The sequence below is a fragment of the Sus scrofa genome, chromosome 10 (assembly GCF_000003025.6).
Source record: "Sus scrofa isolate TJ Tabasco breed Duroc chromosome 10, Sscrofa11.1, whole genome shotgun sequence".
Lineage (NCBI taxonomy): Eukaryota > Metazoa > Chordata > Mammalia > Artiodactyla > Suidae > Sus > Sus scrofa.
The window spans coordinates 9,929,463-9,954,316 of record NC_010452.4 but is presented as its reverse complement, the minus strand read 5'-3'; the positions used below and the strand labels follow the sequence as shown (position 1 = coordinate 9,954,316).

At 44.0% G+C, this 24,854-nt stretch overlaps 1 long non-coding RNA gene across 1 annotated transcript; it reads left to right on the top strand.

The window, feature by feature from the left end:
- LOC110255628 lies at positions 2,968-23,587 on the top strand. Its single transcript, XR_002336191.1, has 3 exons — positions 2,968-3,688; positions 19,117-20,442; positions 22,961-23,587. It is a non-coding gene; the product is annotated as an uncharacterized LOC110255628 (long non-coding RNA).

The following is a 24,854-nucleotide window of genomic DNA, read 5'->3' as shown; positions in this document are numbered from 1 at the left end:
TGGGGTCACCAGGCTGTGGCATCCATCTCCTATCCCACAATCAAGAGAATCAGAAGCCAGATCATAAAGGTGAGAAATTGCTCTTAAAATGCAAATGTGTGCATCAACAAGAGGCGGAAGTCGCTTTATCGAGGTTCCCCACAAATGTGGGTTTTCCCAACTAGCTCTTCATCCCTTTGGAAGGTAGAGGAAATCTGCTAATATCGAGGCAGTGAGCTATAGAAATCCAGGATGTCATTTTATCATTGCAGGGCTGTAAGCAACTTCTTTTTTTTTTTTGTCTTTTTGCCATTTCTTGGGCCGCTCCCGCGGCATATGGAGGTTCCCAGGCTAGGGGTTGAATTGGAGCTGTAGCCACTGGCCCATGCCGGAGCCACAGCAACTCGGGATCCGATCTACACCACAGCTCACGGCAATGCTGGATCCTTAACCCACTGAGCAAGGGCAGGGATTGAACCCACAACCTCATGGTTTCTAGTTGGATTCATTAACCACTGTGCCACAACGGGGACTCCATGTGAGCAAACTCTCTTGGCACGTTACTGGAGATGTTTATCATCATCATTATGACCTGATTTTTCGCGCACATATCTGAGTATTCTGATGGCGCTTGGGATAAAGAACTAGACGGATAAGCAGCCCCCTTTTCTCCTTCATGTCTGGACTCCAAGGAGAGCGAGAGAGTGAGAGCAAGAGCGAGAGCGAGGAGAGGAGAGAGGGAGAGGGAGGGAGGCTTTCTTCTTAAAATAAAAAACCCTCTAATTTACATTCTTGGTGTTCAGCAGGCAAGGTCTTATGCTTTTCGGGAGAGACCTGATATGTTGTGACACCATGGATAGTCCTGCAAAGAGTTCAAAGGGAAGAGCCTGTGGCAGGTCTACCCCGACAAGACCACGGTTTCAATACATGAGCTGACTTGGTGATCGCCTAGGTAGGTGTGTATGTGAAGCTATGTGATGCGCTAACTTAATGGATGGGCCTCAGAGCCAATGTGCCCTGTGCGCTCCTGTTACATCATACGAGATAAAGGCGCAGCGCATGTGCCTTGAGGGGCAAGATGTTCCTTGCTTTTGTGAGGACGGCCTTCCCTCAGTGGTCAGTCATTCTGAATCCAGGAGTTCACAGCAAGTATGGACCTAAACTTTTTTTTTCACTTTTTTATTTAGAGCAGATTTATAATGTTCTGTCAATTTCTGCTATACAGCAAAGCGACCCAGTTATACATACCTGTATTTATTATACATTCTTTTTCCCATATCATTTTCTATCATGTTCTGGACCTACAGTTCTTGTTTGTTTGGGGTTATTTTGTTTTGTTTCTGCTTTTTTTTTTTTTTTTTTTTTTTTTTTTTTAGGGCCACACCTGTGGCGCATGGAAATTCCCAGGCTGGGGGTTGAATCAGAGCTAACAGGCGCTGGCCTACACGACAGCCACAGCGATGTGGGATCCGAGGTGCGTTTGCGACCTACACCACAGTTCATGGCAACGCCAGATCCTTAACCCACTGAGAGGGTCAGGGATTGAACCTGCATCCTCACGGATACTAGTTGGGTTTGTAACCCACTGAACCATGATGGGAACTCCCTGGACCTATACTTCTTAATATTGACTCTAATGTCAAGGCAGGGGTTCCCAAGGACAGTGGAACACCAGAAATGAATGATTTGTCCAGCATTACTTGAAAGGCAGCATGAATGAGGGGGATTGAGACTGTGCCAGAGCCTGAGTTGATGAAGGAAAAGAATGAGAATGTTCGCCTCTCCCCCTTCCCCTCCTCCCCCTCCCCCGCCATACCCTGGGGGTGTGCCACTACCGTCCACCCTGCGTTGAATGGAAAGGGAGGGGAGGGAGGAGACTGCACCTGGTGGAGCCCTGCTCCCCCAAACAGGCGGAGGCCCCCATGGTGGCCTGAGTCTATGTTGGAAGCAGCTAACGTGATGATGACCACGCCACAGATCAGCAGGCTCTTTTCACACAGCAGCATCTTTTGCAAAGTCTATTGGGTACCCTTGCTTTTCTCCCTGCAAACTATACTGGATGGTTTGGTTGAAACCCTCATGGTCATGGTTGCCAGGCACGGTGCCAGTCTCGGACTGCTGACTCAGTCTATTTCCCACATCTATGGGAACAGAAGCTCCTAGAATGATTATTCACTTTAACTAGAGAGATTTTTCAAAATACCTATTTCACTGCATAGTTCCTTTTTTTTTTTTTCTTTTCATAGCCTAAGCTATAGCCATGGCAACACCAGATGGGAGCCACAACTGCGACCTCCACCTCAGCTTGCCACCAATGCTGGATCCTTAACCCACTGAGCAGGGATTGAACCTGCATCCTCACAGAGACAGTATCAGATCCTTAACCAGCTGAGCCACAATGGGAACCCCACTGCATAGTTCCAATTCAGTGTACTTTGAATGCCTAGGAATTGAGATATCCATCCCAGATAAGACATGGTCCCTCTCCCAGGAAGACTCCCTTTGTCTGGAGTAAGGTGTGACCTGGGCCAGAGCCAACCAGGACACAGATAAGGATTAGAAGTTACTGAACTGCATATCTCTCAGCCTTCACATCTGTCAAACAGAGATAGTTGCGGTATCTGTCTCATGGGCTGGCTACAAGTATTAGATGAATTAGTCAATGCAAGGCACATAGTACAGTGCCTGGCACCTGTATATTCTTGATAAACATGAGTTGTTGTTGCCTTTGTCTGGATATGAATGTGCCTAGGTAGAAACTAGGCATGAGAATGCAGCAAGGCTGTTTGAAGGGGACATGCTTAGAAAAGGGGCAGCAGGAAAGTACAAAAAAAATCTGACCCCTTTAAAAGTCCAAATAAGAGCTGGACATTCTCTTATGGTCATCTTTGATGATTGGTATTTTATTAATTAACTTAAAAGGTCAATGTAGAGTAGGATCATTTAATATTCACAATTTATCAAGTTATGTCATCCAAAAAAAAAAAAAAAAAAACCCTTGTTCAAAGAGTAAAAGAGAAAAGGAAAACATCTGCCCTGTAATTCAGATTTTACTTGGAAATCACTGGCTTCATTCTTGACAAAAAGTGAAAAATTCTCTGCATTAATATGTAAATTTTAACAGATCTCAGGCCAGGGCAGTGTATTTGTTACAGATTACTGCATACCAAGTAACCACAACCTTAGTGGCTTAAAACAACCCACACCAAGTATCTCACGGTTGAATTCTCATGAGCTGACAACTCAGCCACAGCTTGCCTGGGTCCTCAGCCTCCGAATCTCTCACACTGAGATTGACTGAGATGCCTGCCAGAGCTTCTGCATCGCTCACACTCAGATTGACTGAGATGCCTGTCAGAGCTTCAGACTCTCTCACTCTGAGATTGATTGAGAAACCTGCCAGAGCTTCATAATCTCTCACTCTGAGATTGACTGAGATGCCTGCCGGGGCTGTGGCTTCTCTGGAGGCTCTACTGGGGAAGGAACTGCTTGCAAGCTCACGTGGCTGTTGATGGGGTTCAGTTCCTCGTTAGCTTGGGACGACGCCACTCTCCCCATCCCTTGCCCTTTGGGCCTCTTTAACATGGCAGCTTTCTTCATTAAAGCCTGCAAGGGAGAGAGGCTGCTAGAAAGACAGAAGTCATTGTCTTAAGCAACCTAGTCACAGACGGAACCTCCCATCGCCTTTGCTGTTCTCCCTCGGTCACAAGTAAGTCAGATTGGGTCACTTTGCTGTGCGACGGAAATTGACACAATATTGAAAAGCAACTATAGTTTAAAAAAAAAGTCCCAAATTTCCCCCACACTCAAGGGGAGGGGGGTCGCTGCAGAGTAGAATCAGGAAGCAAGGCCACAAGGTCCCTCTTAGTGCTAACCTGTCCTAGAAGCATCCCCAGACTGGATTCCCTGAGACACCATTGTGTCTCCAGGCATTAACGAATGTCCCAGAAAACAAAGGAAATTGGACCAGCGCTCATGACTGTTTTTAATCCAGGTGTTCCTAGAGAAATGTGAAATAAACTTTTATGTTGTGAAATATACTTTTATGTAAAGACCCCCAAATATTATCTGCCATAGTCAAGAAGAATTTCCTTGAGAGATGAATACTTGATATAAGAATGCAACATGTGGAGTTCCCGCCATGAGGCACAGGGATCCGCCCTATTTTGGGATCACTGGTTGGCAGGCTCCAGCCCCAGCCCAGACAGTGGGTTAAGGGTCACACGCTGCAGCTTTGTTTTAGGTTATGACTGAAGCTCAGATCTGATCCTTGGCCTAGGAGCTCCATGGGTCATGGGGCGGCCAAAAATGGGGGGAGGGAATGCAAAATTTCATCCTCTATGTTGATGCAGTGCTGAAGGCCATTGAGTTCAGGTTGATCCATGTCGTTTACTCCGTGCTGCTCTATGTTATGTATCTTGCTTTACAATTTCAACATAAATTAATATTTAATGTTTCTTATGTATTAAATATTTATATTATACAAACTCGTTCTCCACAGATCTGTGGTGAAAGGAAGGATGTGTTCAAACAAAAAGCAGAGTCCTGAGATTCTCCAACTGTACCACAAATAATCAAAAGTTCGAACACATAAAAATGAAGGTTACATCCTTGCTTTCTAAAAGGAGGCAAGCTGTCTAAAGTAAACCAATGAATTATTCTGGAATAATCTAAGCCAGGAATACCAAGATTTTGCATAACATTCAGTTTCTTTCTTATAACACATATGCACAGCATGGAATTTTTGCAATAAGAAGAAAATACACATTTAATGCTGCACTTCACATTTGGATTTTGTTTTTTGTTTTTGTTTTTTTTTTTGTCTTTTGTCTTTTCTAGGGCTGCACCCACGGCACATGGAGGTTTCCAGGCTAGGGGTCCAATCAGAGCTGTAGCCACCAGCCTGCACCACAGCCACAGCAACGCCAGATCCGAGCTGCATGTGCGGCCTACACCACAGCTCACGGCAAGGCCGGATCCTTAACCCACTGAGCGATGCCAGGGATTGAACCTCCAACCTTAGGGTTCCTAGTCAGATTTGTTAACCACTGAGCCACAACGAGAACTCCCCACACATTAGAATTTTGATTCAACAATATCATTCTTACAATTAAGAAAATCTATGAATAAACAACCACTAGAAACCCCACAACATACAATTTTCACTGAAAAAGTTTGTTTTCACTGTCATATTTTATATTAAATTATATATTAATTTTATATTAATTATATTATTAATTATTATATATTAATTATATTATATATTATGTTCCCTTTAACATGTTCCATTTTTCTAATTTTGTTGTGACAATTTTATGAAAGGGATAAAAAATATTAAACCTTAAATATCCTTCCTCTTATCATACTTTCTAAAGAATGTTTTATGTTTAGTTCCTCGTACTTTTGTTGTAGTGATATGATTGAAAAGGTGGGAGAAGCTCTGAGGTCAGTGAATTCACAGAAAAAGATCACAAAGAGGAGAATGAAGCAAAAATTTAAAGACAGAAAGAGGTCATCAGAACTTTTGAATGAAAAGAACTGGTGGCAGCATCTGTGAATTATGTAGCTTTTGTATCCAGAAGGATAAGCAAACATTTCCTAGTTTTTCTCTGTGCTTTACAGTCTAATTCTCTTTCGCTGTCCTTTCAAGATAACCTTCAACAGCAATCATTAGCAGTCTTGTATTCCTTTTATTTATTTATTTATTTTTGTCTTTTTGGGGGGGGCATACCCTTGGCATATGGCAGCTCCCAGGCTAAGGATTGAACTAGAGCTGTAGCCGCTAGCCTACACCACAGCTCACGGCAATGCCGGATCCTTGACCCACTGAGCGAGACCAGGGATGGAACCCATGTCCTCAGGGATACTAATTGTATTCATTATCACGGAGCCACAAGGGGAACTCCTGAGATTTGTGTTCCTTTTAGATGTGTCACTGTGGCCTACCAGTGGACACACAGAAAGTTGCCTCTTTTCACCACATCCTCTGTGTTTGTCCTGTGCTATTAAGACAGCTCTCCCAATTTTCATCATTGGAAATCCACTCAACAGGGCATTAGTGTGCAAGGTAGACCATACTGATGACCTCATGGTGGAGACCAAGGAGATGGTCACTTTGTGTCACAGATCACCTCACTTCAAGATGTCCCCTGGGACATCGATCCCCAAGACTCTGTCTCTGTTTCTCCATCTGCTTTCCCCTCTGCCCCTTGCTGACACAGCCCTCCAGCCCTCTAGCCCTTCTGCACCTGCCAAACCATACCCCACATGGCAAACCAAACGCCCGCCTTAGGAGCCCATGTAGGATTATATACAAATGTTTTTCACTGCTGCATAAAGCTTAAGAAAATTAAACATTGATCACATTTTAATCATTTATGATGGCAATTGTTTTATCAGTCCTGTTTCTGATATGAATATAAACCAAGTCCCCATAACATCTCTTGATCGCCTACCAATATATTCTGACTTGAAAGGAGTTTTGAGGTCTTAATGACTTGGAAATTTTACAGCATGATGTACAACCGAGAGTGGCATCCCCAAGTCCAAGGCAGACGGAGGGGCTGGACTATATCTGGGTTAGGTTGTTTGTTCGCAGGAATAAGTTGCCTGTAGAGGGAGAGACTGAAAGTCCATTCATTCACTAAGCATTAGCTGTACCCTTACTATGAGCCAGATACGGAACTAGGTACTGGGGCTATGAGAGGGACCAAGGAGGACATTGTCCCTGCTCTCAGGAAAGATGAGCAGTTGCACGGAAGTCACATTACTAAAACATGCTAAGTGGGGGGGGGGGGGAGGACAGAGTGAAATGGGACAGTATGCTGAAATCCCCCAACCATTTATCCACAACAACAGAATAGGGATGGGGTTGCGGGGGGAGGTCTGATGAAAAGAGGTAACAGCAGGTGCAGAGGTGAGGCGGTAAAGAAAGGTTGGGCAGCTTGGGGACAACAAGAAAGGAGCCCATCTTTTTTTTTTTTTTAACTCAGTGACTTTTTATTACATTCATGGTTGTACAATGATCATCACGACCCAGTTTTGTAGCATTTCCATCCCAAACCCCCAGCCCATCCCCCACCCCCAGCCTGTCTCCTTTGGAAACCATAAAGTTTTCAAGTTCTGTGAGTTCTGCAAAGACGTTCTATGAAAGGAGCTCATCTTGGCTGTGATCTGGGGTATGACTGCGGCAGAATAGGAAGAGTCAAAAAGAGGCTGGAAGGTTCCCTGTTTGGCTCCTGTGTCCTTGGGTTTCTAACCTCCCCCCCCCGCCCCCCGCAGCAAATTCCGTTTCCTTCCTTTTCCTTGGGCTCAGCTGAAACCTAAGCTGTGATCTATGCCTGCACGTCAACCGCATCCCTTTCTCCCTGGAGGAGCCAGGTTTTCCAAAGCAGAGCTGTGCGTCTTAAGGGCACTGCTCAGCCTCTCACACCAACTTTCTAAAGATGGGTTGAGCGATCAAGCTATGGTTTAACCTTATGTTTCTCACCTTCATCACCTGCCTATCAGATAAAAAGGAGAGGAATTCCCACCATGGCACAGTGGGTTAAGAATGGGACTGCATTGTCTCAGGGCACTGCAGAGGTGTGGGTTCAGTCCCCGGCCTGGCACGGTGGGTTAAAGGATGTGGCATTGCTGCAGCTGCAGTGTAGATCCACATTCAGTCCCCGGCCTGGAACTTCCATATGCCATGGTGTGGCCATAAGAAAAAAAAGGGGGGCGTTCCCGTCATGGCTCAGTGGTTAATGAATCTGACTAGGAACCATGAGGTTGCGGGTTTGATCCCTGGCCTTGCTCAGCAGGTTAAGGATCCGGCATTGCTGTGAGCTGTGGTGTAGGTTGCAGACTCAGCTTGGATCCCATGTTGCTGTGGCTCTGGCGTAGGCTGGCAGCTGCAGCTCTCATTAGACCCCTAGCCTGGGAACCTCCATGTGCCACGGGAGCAGCCCTGGAAATGGCAAAAAGACAAGAAAAAAAAAAAAAAAAGAAAGAAAAAAGAGAGGGAGTTTAACAAAATACATGTATTTTCATGACACAAAATAAATTAATTTTACCTTAAGATTTTTTCTGAGAATATCTTGACCAACCTTCAAAATAATAGCAAGATGCAGTGTGTACATTGAGTTTGACCTCATTTTCCTTAATCTGAATATTATGCATTTTGGAGATGAAAATAATTGGTTCACAACTAATTGGTTGAATAATCAGCTATATCCCCATATCTTGGGGTCACACATGAAAATATCTCTTCGGGAGCTCTCGCCATGGCTCAGTGGTTAATGAACCCAACTAGTATCCATGAGGACACAGCTTTGATCCCTGGCCTTGCTCAGTGGGTTGAGGATCTGGCATTGCTGTGAGCTATGGTGTAGGTCTCGGACTCAGCTTGGATCCTGGGTTGCTGTGGCTGTGGTGTAGGCCAGCGGCCACAGCTCCAATTCAACCCCTAGTCTGGGAACTTCCATATGCTGTGGATGTGGCCCTAAAATGACAGAAGGAAGGAAGGAAGGAAGGAAGGAAAGGAAGGGGAGGGAAAGGAAAGGAAAGGAAAGAAAAAAGAACTCTCTCTCCAGAGTGCCCACAGTCTAGGGGAAAAAACCCAACAAATCACTACAGATTCCCACCATGAGCAGAGGTGTAAAGGGCACTACTACACCCTCGCCCCGAGGCATTGGGTTAGGGGTGAGCAGCTGGCTAGGGCTCACCATGGAGGGACGGTTCCGTCAGGAGAGGGCCCTTCTCTGCCCTTCTCCCTTTTCCCCTCTTGCCTGGTTATTACTGTTCGCCCAGGATTTCTGGGGCCGTGTGCCCAGTTACCACACCAGTATAGTAATTGGGTAAAAAGACTCTGAAATAAAAGCATTTGGGACATGAGAGGCTGGGGGCTAAGGAAAGGAGCTGTCTTTTTTTTTAGGGCCACACCCATGGCACCTGGAGGTTCCCAGGCTAGGGGTCATATCAGAGCCATAGCCATCGGCCTATGCCACAGCCACAACATTTAAAAAAGTGGTGCAGCCGTAAAAAAAAGAAAAAATAAAGATAAATTCCAGAAGGCAAAATCTACGGCAGCAGAAAGGCAAAGGGCCCCTGAAGTACTGAGACACAAAGAATAGGATAGAGAGGGGAGGAAATGGAGCTGGAAGAGAATGCACTTAAAGGGGTCAAGGGACCAGGGGCCTCATGAGGTTTAAAGATTGGAGAATGGGGTGAAAAATGAGGAAATAGGAGAAACTGGGGGTGGTGTCCCTATAAAGCTGGGAGATGGAGCCAGGAGGCTGTTGGTTTCTGGGGGAGGGAGGCGCGTAGAACTGTGGGGGTCGGGTCCTCTTTCTTCACTGTGCAGGTCAGTGGCAGTGGGGACCGTGGAGAAGATGGGCGCACAGACAGGGATGTCAGTAGGTGACGGCCTCAGAGAGGGGTGGCCCAGAGGGAAAGCCCTCGGGGTGAGGCTTAGCCAGGGTTTGCCCCAGAGCAGAGCCTGTTCAGTCACTTTGGAAGCAGCCCGAGGACACAGGGGTGGGCGAATGGGGAGGAGGGATGCCACTGCGGGGGCGCCACCGTGGACAAGTGGGTGTAGTCCTGCCTCCAGAAGCTTCCGAGAGGCATATGGAATGAGTCTCAGAATTCAGCCACTGGCCTCGTCTCCCCTTCATCAAGGGTCACCCCGTGGGGCATAAACTGGCCCTCAGCGAGGGGACCCCAGTGTGAGGGTCCAGCAGGTCTTCACAGGTGTCCTACGCAAAAGCCTGAGAGCCCAGGTCGAAGTCACAAGATACCCAAGTGCAGCTGAGGCAACGCGCCTCAGGTTTGCACCTGCCCAAAGCTGCAAGGTGCGGGAGGGCTGGAGGGAAATGTTGGCAGAGAAAGTGTGAGGTGGAACACGAGAGGCCCTTGCTTCGATGGGTGAGAGAGGCAATGTCCGTAAGCAGCAGGTGGGAACCCAGCAGAGAGCCAGCGCAGGGCAGTGCAGCAAGGACGCCGCCTGAACAGGAGTAGTGGCCATAGTGGGGCAGCCTTGGCCCAAGATGCCAAAGAAATGTGAATGAAAGGTCATCTTTTGCTTGCGTGAGACTCAGCCCCAAGGAAGGGAGCCAGATGGGAAGATCCATGGTCCTCTGGGCTTCCAGATGTCTCCTAGGACCAGGCGGGTCTAACCAGGTCTAGAAATCTAATCAAGCCATGGCCGATTGTGAAAATAAGCTGTGGCCTAGTTAATGGTACTGTGAGCTCACAGAAGTCTGGTCTGAACGTGGAAATGTGTGAGATTTATCCCTTGGTTTTCTTTCTTTCTTTCTTCCTTTCTTTCTTTCTTTCTTTCTTTCTTTCTTTCTTTCTTTTTCTTTTTCTTACTCAAATGAATTTAGCACATCTGTAGTTGTATAATGATCATAACGATTCAATTTCACAAGATTTCCATCCCATAACCCAAGCATATCCCCCCACCCCCAAACTGTCTCCTCTGGAGACCATAAGTTTTTCAATGTCTGTGAGTCAGCATCTGTTCTGCAAAGAAGTTTAGTCTGTCCTTTTTCCAGATTTCACATGTCAGTGAAAGCATTTGATGTTGGTGTCTCATTGTATGGCTGACTTCACTTAGCGTGATAGTTTCTGGGTCCATCCATGTTGCTAAAATGCTGGAATTTCCTTCTTTTTAATGGCCGAGTAATATTCCACTGTGTATATGTACCACATCTTCTGGATCCACTCCTCTGTCGATGGACATTTAGGTTGTTTCCATGTCTTGGCTATTGTGAATAGTGCTGCAGTGAACATCAGAGTACATGCAACTTTGCGAGTCATAGTTTTCTCTGGATAGATGCCCAGGAGTGGGATTGCTGGATCAAATGGTAGTTCTATGTTTAGTTTTCTGAGGAATCTCCATACTGCTTTCCACAGTGGTTGCACCAATTTAAAATCCCACCAACAGTGTACTAGGGTTCCTTTTTCTCCACACCCTCTCCAGCCCTTATTGTTTGTAGACTTTTGGATGATGGCCATTCTGGCTGGTGTAAGGTGGTACCTCAGAGTGGTTTTGATTTGCATTTCTCTAATAATGAGTGATGTTGAACATCTTTTCATGTGTTTTTTGGCCATCCATATGTCTTCTTTGGAGAACTGTCTGTTTAGACCTTCTGCCCATTTTTTCATGGGGTCGTTTGTTTTTTTTGGTATGGAACTGCAGAAGGTGTGTATAAATTTCGGAGATGAATCCCTTGTCAGTGATTCACGTGCAAAGATGTTCTCCCATTCTGTGGGTTGTCTTTTCGTGTTGTTTAGGGTTTCCTTTGCTGTGCAGAAACTTTGAAGTTTGAGTAGGTCCCATTTGTTTATTTTTGTTTTTATTGTCAATACTCTAAGAGGTGGATCTGAGAAGATGTTGCTGTCGTTTATGTCAGAGAGTGTTTGGCCTATGTTTTCCTCTAAGAGTTTTATAGTGTCTGGTCTTATATCTAGGTCTTTAATCCATTTGGAGTTGATTTTTGTGTATGGTGTTAGGGAGTGTTCTCATTTTATTCTTCTTCATGTGGCTGTCCAGTTTCCTCAGCACCACTTATTGAACAGGCTGTCCTTTCTCCATTGTATATTCTTGCCTCCTTTGTCATAGATTAGTTGGCTGTAGGTGCGTGGGTTTAATTCTGGGCTTTCTATCCTGTTCCACTGATCTATATTTCTGTCTTTGGGCCAGTACCATGTGGTTTTGATGATTGTTGCTTTGTAGTATAGTCTGAAGTGCGGGAGCCTAATTCCTCCAGCTCCATTTTTCTTTTTCAGGATGTCTTTGGCTATTCTAGGTCTTTTGTGCTTCCAAACAAACTTTAAAATATTTTGTTTGAGTTCTGTGAAAAATGTCCTTGGTAATTCGATAGGGATTCCATTGAATCTGTAGATTGCCTTAGGTAGTATAGCTATTTTGATAATATTAACTCTTCCAATCCATGAGCATGGTATATCTTTCCATCTATTTGTGTCATCTTTGATTTCTTTCATCAGTGTCTTATAGTTTTCAGAGTACAGGTCTTTTGTCTCTTTAGATAGGTATACTCCTAGGTATATTATTCTTTTGGATGTGATGGTAAACGGGATGGCTTCTCTAATTTCTCTTTCTCCTCTTTCATTGTTAGTGTATAGAAATGCTGTCAATTTCTGCATATTAATTTTGTATCCTGTGACTTTTGCCCAATTCATGGAGGAGCTCTAACAGTTTTCTGGTAGAGTCTTTAGGATTCTCTAGGTATAGTATCATGTCACCTGCAAATAGTGATAGTTTTACTTCTTCCTTTCCAATTTGGATTCCTTTTATTTCTTTTACTTCGCTGATTGCTGTGGCTAGGACGTCCAAAACCATGTTGAAGAGTAGTGGCGAGAGTGGACCTCCTTGTCTTGTTCCTGCTCTCAGTGGGAATTCTTTCAGCTTTTCACCTTTGAGAATGATGCTTGCTGTGGATTTGTCATATATGGCCTTTATTATGTTGAGGTAGGTTCCCTCTATGCCCACTTTCTTAAGGATATTTATCAGAAATGGGTGTTGGATTTTGTCAAAGGATTTTTCCACATCTATTGAGAGGATCATATGGTTTTTATTCTTCAGTTTGTTAATGTGGTGTATCACACTGATTGATTTGCAGATATTGAAGAACCCTTGCATCCCTGGGATAAATCCCACTTGACTATGATGTATAATCCTTTTCATGTATTGTCGGATGCAGTTTGCTAGTATTTTGTTCAGAATTTTTGCATCGATATTCATCAGCAAAATTGACCTATAGTTTTCTTTTTTTGTGGTATCTTTTTCTGGTTTTGGTACCAGGGTGATGGTGGCCTCATAGAATGAGTTTGGGAGTATCCCTTCCTCTGCAATTTTTTGAAATAGTTTCAGAAGGAGAGGTGTTAGCTCTTCTCTAAATGTTTGATAGAATTCGCCTGTGAAGCCATCTGGTCCTGGACTTTTGTTTGTTGGAAGTTTTTTAATCACAGTTTCAATTTTAGTTCTTGTGATGGGTCCATTCATCTTTTCTATTTCATCTTGGTTTAGTCTTGGAAGATTGTACTTTTCTAAGAATTTGTCCATTTCTTCTAGGTTTTCCATTTTATTGGCGTATAGTAGTCTCTTAATGATCTTTTGTATTGCTGTGATGTCTGTTGTTACTTCTCCTTTTTCATTTTTAATTTTTTGGATTTGAGTCCTCTTTTTCTTGATAAGTCTGGCTAAGGGTTTATCAATTTTGTTGATCTTTTCAAAGATCTTTATGATTTATTTCTTTCTACTAACTTTAGGTCTTGTCTGTTCTTCTCTCTCAAGCTGCTTTAGATGTAAAGTTAGCTTATTTGAGCTTTTTCTTGTTTCCTGAGGTGGGCTTGTATTGCTATAAATTTTCCTTTTAAAACAGCTTTTGCTTCATCCCATAGGTTTTGGAGTGTCGTATCTTTGTTGTCATTTGCTTCTAGGTATTTTTTAATTTCCTCTTTGATTTCTTCAGTGATCCATTGGTTGTTTAGTAGCATGTTGTTTAGTCTCCACGTGTTTGTGTTTTTTGCAGTTTCTTCCTTGTTGTTGATTTCCAGTTGCATAGCATTGTGGTCAGAAAAGATGCTTGATATGATTTCAATTTTCTTAAAGTTATGGAGGTTGGATTTGTAGCCCAGGATGTGATCAATTTTAGAGAATGTTCCATGTGCATTTGAGTAGAATGTGTATTCTGTTGCTTTTGGAGGGAATATCCTATAAGTATTAAGGTCCATCTGGTTTAATGCATCATTCAGGGCCTGTGTTTCCTTATTGATTTTCTGTCTGGTTGATCTGTCCATTGCTGTAAGTGGGGTGTTAAAGTCCCCCACTATTATTGTGTTATTGTCGATTTGTCCTTTAAAGGTTGTCAGCAGTTGCCTTATATATTGTGGTGAACATATGTGGGGTGCATAGATATTTAAAATTGTTATATCTTCTTCTTGGATTTGTTTTTGTTGCTCTTTTTTCTTCTTCTCTTGTTCTCTCCTCTTCTGGTTTGATGACTATCTTTAGTGTTGTATTTGAGTTGATTTTTCTTTGTTTGTGTATCAATTGTAGATTTTTGTTTTGCAGTTATTCTGAAGTTTTGATATGAGTTTATATGTAGATGAGATTATGAGATTGTTTTTAAGTTGTTGTTCTCTAATTGCAAGTTCATCTCCAGTGTCCTGCATTTGTACCCACCTCTTCTCATAATTTCTGATTTTGGTGGTATAATTGTGCATGGATGATTTCGTATCTTTACTGCATATATATATACCTTACTGGTGAGCCTTGTCATTTGTGGAATTTTTGTTTCCTCTTGCTGTCTTTGCTTTTCTGCCTAGAGAAGTTCCTTCAGTATTTGTCGTAAGGCTGGTTTAGTGTTGCTGAATTCTCTCAGCTTTTGCTTATCTGAGAAGGTTTTGATTTCTCCTTCAAATCTGAATGAGAGCCTTGTTGGGTAAAGTAATCTTGGTTGGAGGTTTTTTCCTTTCATCACATTAAGTATATCATGCTACTCCCTTCTGGCCTGAAGAGTTTCTGCTGAAAAATCTGCTGATAACCTTATATGGGTTCCCTTGTATGTTGTTTTCTCTTTGTCTTTAATTTTGGTCAGTTTGATTAGTATGTGTCTTGGTGTATTCCTCCTTGGGTTTATTTTATATGGTACTCATTGTGCTTCCTGGATTTGAGTGAGTGGTTCCTTTCCCATGTTAGGGAAGTTTTTTTCTATTATCTCTTGGAATATTTTTTCTGTCCCCTTCTCTCTCTGTTCTCCTTCTGGCACCCCTATAATACGGATGTTGGTGTGTTTAAATTTGTCCCAGAGTTCTCTGAGACTCTCTTCATTTGTTTTCAATCTTTTTTCTCTTTTCTGTTCTGCATCCGTAATTTCCACTAATCTGTACTCCACCTCACTTATTCGTTCTTCTGCCTCCTGTATTCTGCTGTTAGCTGCTTCTAGTGAATTTTTTATTTCAGTTATTGTATTTTGCATCTCTTCTTGTTTAAGTTTTATATCTTGTATCTCTTTGCTCAGTGTTTCCTGTAAGTTATCCATCTTTGCCTCCAGTTTATTTCCAATGTCTTGCATCATCTTCAGTATCAGCAGTCTAAAGTCTTTTTCCTGGAGGCCAAGAATCTCCTCATGGTTTAGCTGATTTTCTGGGGTTTTTCCTTTCTCCCTCATCTGAGTTATAGTTCTCTGTCTTTTCATTTTTATAGGTTTTTGCTGTGGTGACCTTTTTACAGATAATAGAGTTGTAGCCTCTCTTAATTCTGGTGTCTGCCCCCCTTGTGGCTGAAGTTGGTATGGGGGTTTGCTTGTAGGCTTCCTGATGGGAGGGGCTGATGCCTGCCCACTGGTAGGTGGAGCTGATTCTAATCCCTCTGGTGGGTGGGGCTTAGTCTCTGGATGAGAGTAGAGGCAGCTGTGTGCCTGAGGGGTCTTTAGGTAGCCTGTGTACTGAGGGGTGGGGCTGTGATCCCACCTGGATTGTTGTTTGCCCTGGGGCTTCTCAGCACTGACTGACGGTGGGGCCAGATTTTCACAAAATGGCCACCTCCAGAGAAAGGCAAGCTGCTGAATATTCCTGAGAGCTTTGCTTCCAATGTCCTTCCCTCACAACAAGCCACATTCACTCCTGTTTTCCCAGGATGTCCTCCAAGAACTGCAGTCAGTTTTGACCCAGATTCCTATGGAGACTTTGCTTTGCCCTGGGACTCAGTGCACGTGAAAGTCAAAGTCTGTGTGCACCTTTTAAGAATGGGGTCTCCATTTCCCCCAGTCCCGTGGAGCTCCTGCGCACAAGCCCCCACTGGCCTTCAATGCCAGATGCTCCAGGGGCTCTTTCTCCCAGTGCCAAATCCCCGCATGTGAGAGTTTGATGTGGGGCTCAAAACTCTCACTCCTGTAGGTGAGTCTCTGAACCAGTTACTTTCCAGCCTGTGGGGCATCCCACCTGGGAGATATGGGGTTGTTTATATCGCGAAATCACCCCTCCTACCTCTTGATATGGCCTCCTCTTTGTCTTCTGGAGTAGAATATCTTTTTTAAGGTTTCCAGTCCATTTGGGTGAAGATTGCTCAGCCTTTAGTTGTGAATTTTGTTGTTTTTAGGAGAGAAGTTGAGCTCCAGTCCTTTTTTTTTTTTTTTTTTTTTTTTTTGCTATTTCTTTGGGCCACTCCTGCGGCATATGCAGGTTCCCGGGCTAGGGGTCCAATCGGAGCTGTAGCCCCCGGCCTAAGCCAGAGCCACAGCAACGCGGGATCTGAGCCGCATCTGCAACCTACACCACAGCTCACGGCAACGCCAGATCGTTAACCCACTGAGCAAGGGCAGGGACTGAACCCACAACCTCATGGTTCCTAGTCGGATTCGTTAACCACTGCGCCACGACGGGAACTCCCCTCTATTCTGCCATCTTAACCCCATCTCCCAGTGTCTGGACTCACTGAGTTTCAGGTTCTTCATGTCTCTGCGCAGAAGGAATTCAGTGAGAGACAAAGTGATAGGCAAGAAAGATTTGTTAGGATTGGAGGCTTATGAGAGATGCAAGCAAGCAGGCACAGAAGCTCTCAAAACTGGGTTATATCTCATTTTCATTCTAATTCCTGGGAATGAAAAAGGGGATAAGGATGGAATCAAGTTGATTATAAGGATGTGATGCAGCAGAGAAGTCATGCAGTTCACTCCTACTCTCATCTCATTGTTGAGAACCAGGGCACGTGGCCATATATATATTAATACGAGGAGACTGAGAAATGCAGTTTTTATTGGTCAGCCATGTGACATTGAGACTTGACAGGGTGGTTCCTGGGGAAGGAACGAAGAGGATGAACATCGGGGAGGGTTTAGCAGCCTTCCCCCTCATGGCCAAGAATGAGCTGACAGTTGAACCTTTACTCTGCTGCTTCCAGGTCATGCAACAGCTGTTTATTTGTCTCAACTCTGACGTTCTCTTCAGAGCTGTGATGGTTACCTAGAAAATACCTAGCATGGCTGCCAATCCTAGATGAGCCATTTCTGACTTCACTAAAATAACCAATTCCAGGGAGTTCCCAGTATGGCTCAGCAGGTTAAGAACCTGACTAGTATCCACAAGGTTGCAGGTTTGATCCCTGGCCTCACTCAGTGGATAAGGATCTGACAGCATTGGCTAGGATCATTGCAGAGGTGTGGGCTGATCTCTGGCCTGGTACAGTGAGTTAAAGGATCCGACATTTCTGGAGTTCCCATTATGGCTCAGTGGTAATTACTCTGATTAATATCCATGAGGATTTGGGTTCGATCCCTGGCCTTGCTCAGAGGGTTCAAGATCCCCCGTTGCCATAAGCTGTGGTGTAGGCTTTCAGACAGGGCTCAGGTCTGGTGTTGCTGTGGCTGTGGTGTAGGCCAGCGGCTGCAGCTCTGACTCAACCCCTAGGCAGGGAACTTCCTTATGCCGCAAGTGTGGCCCTTAAAAGACCAAAAAAAATTTTTTTAATTAAAAAAAAAATACTAATTCCAGTCCAAAGGAGGGTCAGTTCAAATGAGGTGTTTTCCCAAAGTAGAAAGAAACATTAAACACACCGCCAATTACCTCAACATTGTATGGCTGTGTTCTGTTATTCAAATAAATGATGAAATCCAAACTTATAAAATATTTCAAGTATTGGGTCTTTTTATACATTTCATCATCAGAGTCCTTTAAATCGAAGGGACTCCTAGTGCCTTTCATTTATTGCAAAAGATTAATTTACTTAAAAAAGAAAAAAATCCTCTATTGACATAAAACAAACTGGTGCCTGATCAGTTCTATTAGACATATAAACCCTGAGGAGGTTTGACTGCCCCATTGTCAGTGCCGTTTCCAGACACTGGTGGTGGACAATTTCCAGCTGACAGAGGAGACATCTAGGGTTTCTGAATTTATTTATTTATTTATTTTATTTTATTTTTTTGCCATTTCTTGGGCTGCTCCCGCGGCATATGGAGGTTCCCAGGCTAGGGGTCCAATCGGAGCTGTAGCCGCCAGCCTACGCCAGAGCCACAGCAACACAGGATCCGAGCCGCATCTGCAACCTACACCACAGCTCACGGCAACACCGGATCCTTAACCCACTGAACAAGAGCAGGGACCGAACCCGCAACCTCATGGTTCCTAGTCGGATTCGTTAACCACTGTGCCACGACGGGAACTCTGGGTTTCTGAATTTAAATTAACTTTGAAACTTCCCTATATTGCATCACTCGATAGTACCAATTTAGGCGACTCTATGGCTAATGAATTCCCACTGATTTATCCATCTTGAAAACTGTTAGGAGAACCACTGGCCGGTGTTCTGAAGGGCAGAGAGGTTCCACTAGAAGGTTAGGATAAGTCCCTGGGCTGAGTTTTTGAAAATTGTCAACGGTTTTCTTCAAATAATTACCTTAGTCTGATGGCATTTTGCCAAAAGTATTAAGAAATTCAGATGTATCGCCAGTCTTTCACCCAGTTATTGACAATTTATAGCTGTGTTTCACATTTCTTTCTTTCTTTCTTTTTTTTCTTTCTTTAGGGCTGCACCTGCAGCATATGGAAGTTCCCAGCTAGGGGTCGAGTTGGAGCTACAGCTGCCGGCCTACACCACAGCCATGACAACAAGGGATCTGAGCTGCATCTGCGACCTACACCGCAGCTCATGGCAATGCCAGATCCTTAACCCAGTGAGCAAGGCCAGGGATCAAACCCATGTCCTCATGAATACTAGTCAGGTTTGTTACCACTGAGCCACAAAAGGAACTCCTGTTTCAGATTTTTTAAAGCAAGATACAGTTAGAATGGTACCTCTCTCTTGTCTTTTCCAGCTTCTAATGCAATGTGGATTCCATGGACCTGATTGGAGAGTTTCTTGACACTTTTGAAATTATGTGTAAAATATGTATCTATGTGCGAAGACTGATGAGGGTCTTTGCCACTAAAAAGATTAAGAACAATTAATCCAGTGGTCGGATGACACAGTAGTGAAATAAAACCTAAAAAAAATAATAGAAGTAACCCCTGGCATGTACTGAGCAACTCCTACAGTTCAGTTATTAATTGTGCTAAATTCTTCACATAAAATATACCCTTTCATCCTCATAGTAACCCTCTGAAGGGTGTTGTAATATCCTCATTTCACAGAAAGAGAACATGCCAGGCGTGTTTTGGAAGCGTCACATAAATAAGGAGTCAGGCTGCACAGCTGGATGGGAGAGGAGCAAGATTATAAAGCTGAGCTTGAATTGGAAATCGGAAGCTCATATGGATCGACTGTCATGTGGCTACTAAGTGACGGAAGCCAGATTTGAGCTCGAGGTGGCCTCACCCCAAAGCCTGTCTCTCCAGTTTCCATGTCTTCACCTCCTTTTGGGTTGACAGGTGCAAGGAGAATCTGCTCTGTGCTGATGGGTAGTATCTGCCCCAAGAGGGTCGTTTTAAGACAGGACCAAGGCTTTGAGTTTACGTGTTTAGGTTTAGGGTCTGGGGTTTATTTGGTGTTTGCTTATCCATCCATTTATTCACACATTTATCTCAAATCTTTACTGAGCACCTCACGTGTGCATATCCCCCGCTAAATGCTAGGACCTCAAGATCGGTGAACATCTGACCCTTTTTATCCACAGTGGCTCAAAAGCGCTCTGTGGGACCCAGGCCAACTTCTTCTCTTTCCCCTAATCAGCATGTATAATCCCTTCTCTCTTCCTTCATCCTAAATGCTAAAACCCCTGTGCCTAAGGGCAAGAAAACACACCAATCTGTCAAGTTGAAGGTCAGGAAATATTTGCTTCCTCGGTCTCCATTCAGCGACCCCCACCCCTGCTACCCGTATGGACGGAACGGTCTAGGATGTGAGTGAAAATGCTGGCAATGCTTAGCTCTGTGCAGCGGAACCATAGATGGTTTTTATGTCTTTTTACTCACCTTGATTTTAAACGTTTTCTATCGGTGCCATAACAAAACTTCTGAAAGAGCTAGAATTTGTCAGTCTTCACTTCCCTGCCCGCGCCCGAGGCTGTCTCTGCGAAAAGGGACGGAGCCTGTCCCTGTGTGCCAACCATTGATCCTGCCCACCCCAGGTTCTATTTCTGCTCAGCCTGTGCCCTGTGATCAGCTGGGCGTCCAGTGAAAAGCAGGAGCCTGTGAAAGAGTAGTGAGTGCTCTGAGCACGAACTGTATTTTAGGGAGTGTGAAAGGAGAAGGGCAGCCGGGTGTCATCTGAGTGAAAAGGGAGCCTGCTTCCTCATCCGCTGTGACATCACCGCCCATCCAGTGGAACCCATGGCGATGCGTTTCTGATGCCAAGCGGTGGTTGCCTGAAAGCTGCAACTAAGAGGAAGGTAGGACAATGGAGAGGTAGCTGGAAGGAACGCGTCATCCAGGACGAGTGTGAAACGCTGGATCCGGGCGTAGTTCAAACTGGACCCTGCGGGGGACATGATGGAGGCCACACTGGTGCCACTGTCCCAGGTATGACTCACCTGATGCCTGTCAGGTGACACCTCGGCCTGAGCAGGCATGTCACCTGACGCCGTAGAAACGCTGTCCTCGGATTCAGTACCCATCCTCGGGAAGTTAAAAATTTCCGGTGCCAGCCGCCCCGCCCCCACACACATCTGAAATATCTGCTGGCGGAGTCCTCTGGCCCGCTGGCACCGCACCCCTCACGGAGTCCTCCTTTTGTTTTTGCACAGCAAACGGCAACACTATTTCTGAGCCTTGACTGCTTCTACGGAAAGAAGGCCCTCGTAGGAGGGCAGGGGCTGTCTGTAGCCCAATGTCGCAGGGCTCTGTGGTGCCGTGACAGCCCTGGGAACCTGGCATCTCTTCAGTGAGTGACCTGACTTCTGGAACGTGTCTAGGCTGTCTCTCCAGCTTCCCAGAGCCTCATGGCCTTTTTTTTTTTTTTTTTAATTTTATTCAAGTCTAGTTAATTTACAATGTTGTGTTCATTTCTGCTGTATAGCAAAGGGACTCAGTTATATATATTCCTTTTTTTTTTTTTTTTTTGCCTCCTATGGCATATGGAGTTCCCAGGCCAGGGATCAAATCTGAACTGCTGCAGCAATGCCGGATCCCTAACCCACGGTGCCTGGCTGAGGATTGAACCTGAGTCCCAATGCTCCCAAGATGCTGCTGATCTGTTGCAGCACAGTGGGAACTCCTATATATATGTTCTTTTTCATATTCTTTTCCATTATGGTTTATCACAGGATACTGACTATAGTTCCCTGTGCTGTATAGTAGGACCTTGTTGTTCATCCATCCATATATAGTAGCTTGCACCTGCTAATCCCAACCTCCCCATACTTCCCTCCCTCCCCACACCCCCCTGGCAACCACAGGTCTATTCTCTACAAGTCTGTTTCACAGATAAGTTCATTGGTGCCACCTTTTAGATTCTGTATATGACTGATATGGTATTTGCCACTGTTTGTCTGACTCACTTCACTTGGTATGATCATCTCTAGGTCCATTCATGTTGTGGCAAGTGGCAGTATTTCATTCTTAGGTATATTCATGGCTTCTGGCTGAGTACTATTTCTTTCTTAGTATATTCATGGCTTCTGTCTGAGTACTGTTTCATTCTTAGTATATTCATGTCTTCTGGCTGAGTACTGTTTCATTCTTAGTATATTCATGTCTTCTGGCTGAGTACTGTTTCATTCTTAGTATATTCATGTCTTCTGGCTGAGTACTATTTCTTTCTTAGGTATATTCATGGCTTCTGGCTGAGTACTATTTCTTTCTTAGTATATTCATGTCTTCTGGCTGAGTACTATTTCTTTCTTAGGTATATTCATGGCTTCTGGCTGAGTACTATTTCTTTCTTAGTATATTCATGTCTTCTGGCTGAGTACTATTTCATTCTTAGTATATTCATGTCTTCTGGCTGAGTACTATTTCATTCTTAGGTATATTCATGTCTTCTGGCTGAGTACTATTTCATTCTTAGTATATTCATGGCTTCTGGCTGAGTACTATTTCATTCTTAGGTATATTCATGTCTTATGGCTGAGTACTGTTTCATTCTTAGTATATTCATGTCTTCTGGCTGAGTACTGTTTCATTCTTAGTATATTCATGTCTTCTGGCTGAGTACTATTTCTTTCTTAGGTATATTCATGGCTTCTGGCTGAGTACTATTTCTTTCTTAGGTATATTCATGGCTTCTGGCTGAGTACTATTTCATTCTTAGTATATTCATGTCTTCTGTCTGAGTACTATTTCATTCTTAGTATATTCATGGCTTCTGGCTGAGTACTATTTCATTCTTAGGTATATTCATGTCTTCTGGCTGAGTACTGTTTCATTCTTAGTATATTCATGTCTTCTGGCTGAGTACTGTTTCATTCTTAGTATATTCATGTCTTCTGGCTGAGTACTGTTTCATTCTTAGTATATTCATGTCTCTGGCTGAGTACTGTTTCATTCTTAGTATATTCATGTCTTCTGGCTGAGTACTATTTCATTCTTAGTATATTCATGGCTTCTGGCTGAGTACTATTTCTTTCTTAGGTATATTCATGTCTTCTGGCTGAGTACTATTTCTTTCTTAGGTATATTCATGGCTTCTGGCTGAGTACTATTTCATTCTTAGTATATTCATGGCTTCTGGCTGAGTGCTTATTTCCTTCTTAGGTGTATTCATGTCTTCTGGCTGAGTACTGTTTCTTTCTTAGTATATTCATGGCTTCTGGCTGAGTGCTATTTCATTCTTAGTATATTCATGTCTTCTGGCTGAGTACTAATTTCATTCTTAGGTATATTCATGTCTTCTGGCTGAGTACTATTCCTCAGGGCCATTTTTTACTTCCACGTGAGTCTCCGCCCTTGGGGCGCCAGGAAGATCTCTCCAGACTTCCTTTCCCAAACATGGAGTTTCCACTTTGATAGAACTAACCATTGTAAGGAAAAATTTGAGATTTTTTTTCCTTTTGCCTCCCTTCAGCACTGGAACTGACCCTTCTCTATTTTTGAATTTCAGGTATAATTGACATCAAATTGCTGTAGTTTCTGGCGTACAATGTAATGACTCCACGTTTGCCCACATTGTGAAATGATCACCACAGTAACTCCAGTCACCATGCATCGCTGTGCATACGTGCAGAAACAGTCTTCCTTTTCTTGCGACGAAGACTTCTAATAGTTTTTCTCTTAATAACTTTGGAATATGCAATACAGGAGTATTAACTATAGTCACCATGCTGTCCGCTACATTCCCGTGACTTATTTATTTTACAAATGGAAATTTGTAGCTTTTGACCCCCTTCACCTGTCTCACCCGTCCCCAGGCCCCTCCCCTCTTTAAGCACCAATCTAGTCTCTGTATCTATGAGCTTGGCTTTTTGTTTTCCTTTTCTCAGATTCCAAATGGCCTAATAATTTGTCATGTATTTTAATGTACTATTAATGACATGTAAAAGAATAACTTAAAAAGTCTGTTATTATAAAATAATTAAACAGAACACAGGTGACGTTGTCATTGACAAAATATCAATTTTCTTTTATGTGTCATAAATGCATGGCTAGAAAGAATACTGCATGCGCATTCTAATGTTTTAAGTTATGCCTGTGATTTTCAAAATTGAATTAATAAAAGCACAGAAATTTACAGCAAAAAAAAAAAAAAAAAAAACTAGCTAACTTTTTCTGTTTTTTGGCCCCTGTAAATTAAGAGAGGCCCTTTCTGCCTGGGCTGGAATCCACTGTTTGAGAAGTAATACCCCCAGGACCCTCTCCGTCACTCCTTTTTTACCAGGCCTTGGAGCAGAGGTGGTGTTACCCTCTGAACCCTGAAAACCAGACATTCATGAGAGGAAAAGCAGATACGTTGAGCTCTTGGTAGATTTTTCACTAAGCAGGGAACCAGAATTTCAAAACAATTGACTTACCTTTTGAAACATGTATTTTTTTTAAAAAATTGCTCACTCCTTCTGTCAGTCAGCAGCTGTATTTGAGACTACTTGCCCATAATTTTTTACACCATGTGTACTTGAGACAATGATATTACAAAAATAGCTTCCAGGGGGAGTTGATCCTCTATTAGGAGCACAGAACAAAACAAAAACCATATACGTATGAAAAAAGTCAATAGAGAAACTACTTTGCACTCTGTCCAACAAGTCACGAATCTCCTTTGGTCCCAGTTTCCTTGTCTGTATAAGGAGGTTGGGCGGAATAGCCTTCCAAAGCCCCTCAGCCTTCAAATTCTCGAAATCCGTCCTGCGCTAAGTGTGTCGTCTGAGGGTCTGTGTCCTCAATAATAGCGTCATGGTCACAAAAGGATGTCGCATGAGGGATAGGACCTGCTTCAGGAAGATCCCCTCCAAGCCTCTCCATAGATGTCAACCTCTGTTAGCCACTGGGGACGGGGTCACGGGCGCCTCCTCTAACCAGATGCCTTATCAGTCAGGTCATGGACAGGATGTAGTCTTTCAACCTCGCTCCACCCACTGGACCACTGCATCTGCTGCTTTGGCCCTAGGGGCTCTTGTTTATCTGAAGCCCCTACCTAAACCTGGCCTGTCTGCACTGCCTGCTGTTAGCTCAGTCTGAAGGTCTTGGCTTGGCTTTTGCTTCTTTCCTTTCCGTTTGTCCATTCAACCAGTGTCTGTCAGGTCCACGTACCTATTAGGCACTGTTCTTGGCATCTGGATGCAGATACAGACAAGAAATACAGGCTCTGCCTTACAGGGCCCACAGTCCTGATCTCCCTGGCCCCGCACTCTGAGCCCTGCCCAAAGCCATTGTGTTGCCTGCGGTCCTGATATCATTTCGGTCCCTGTTGCTCATCCCTCCAGCTGCTGGCTGAGATCCTGCAGCAAAGGGAATGAATGTCTGGAAATTGATGGCTTGGCCTCCAACTGCTTCGCCTCATC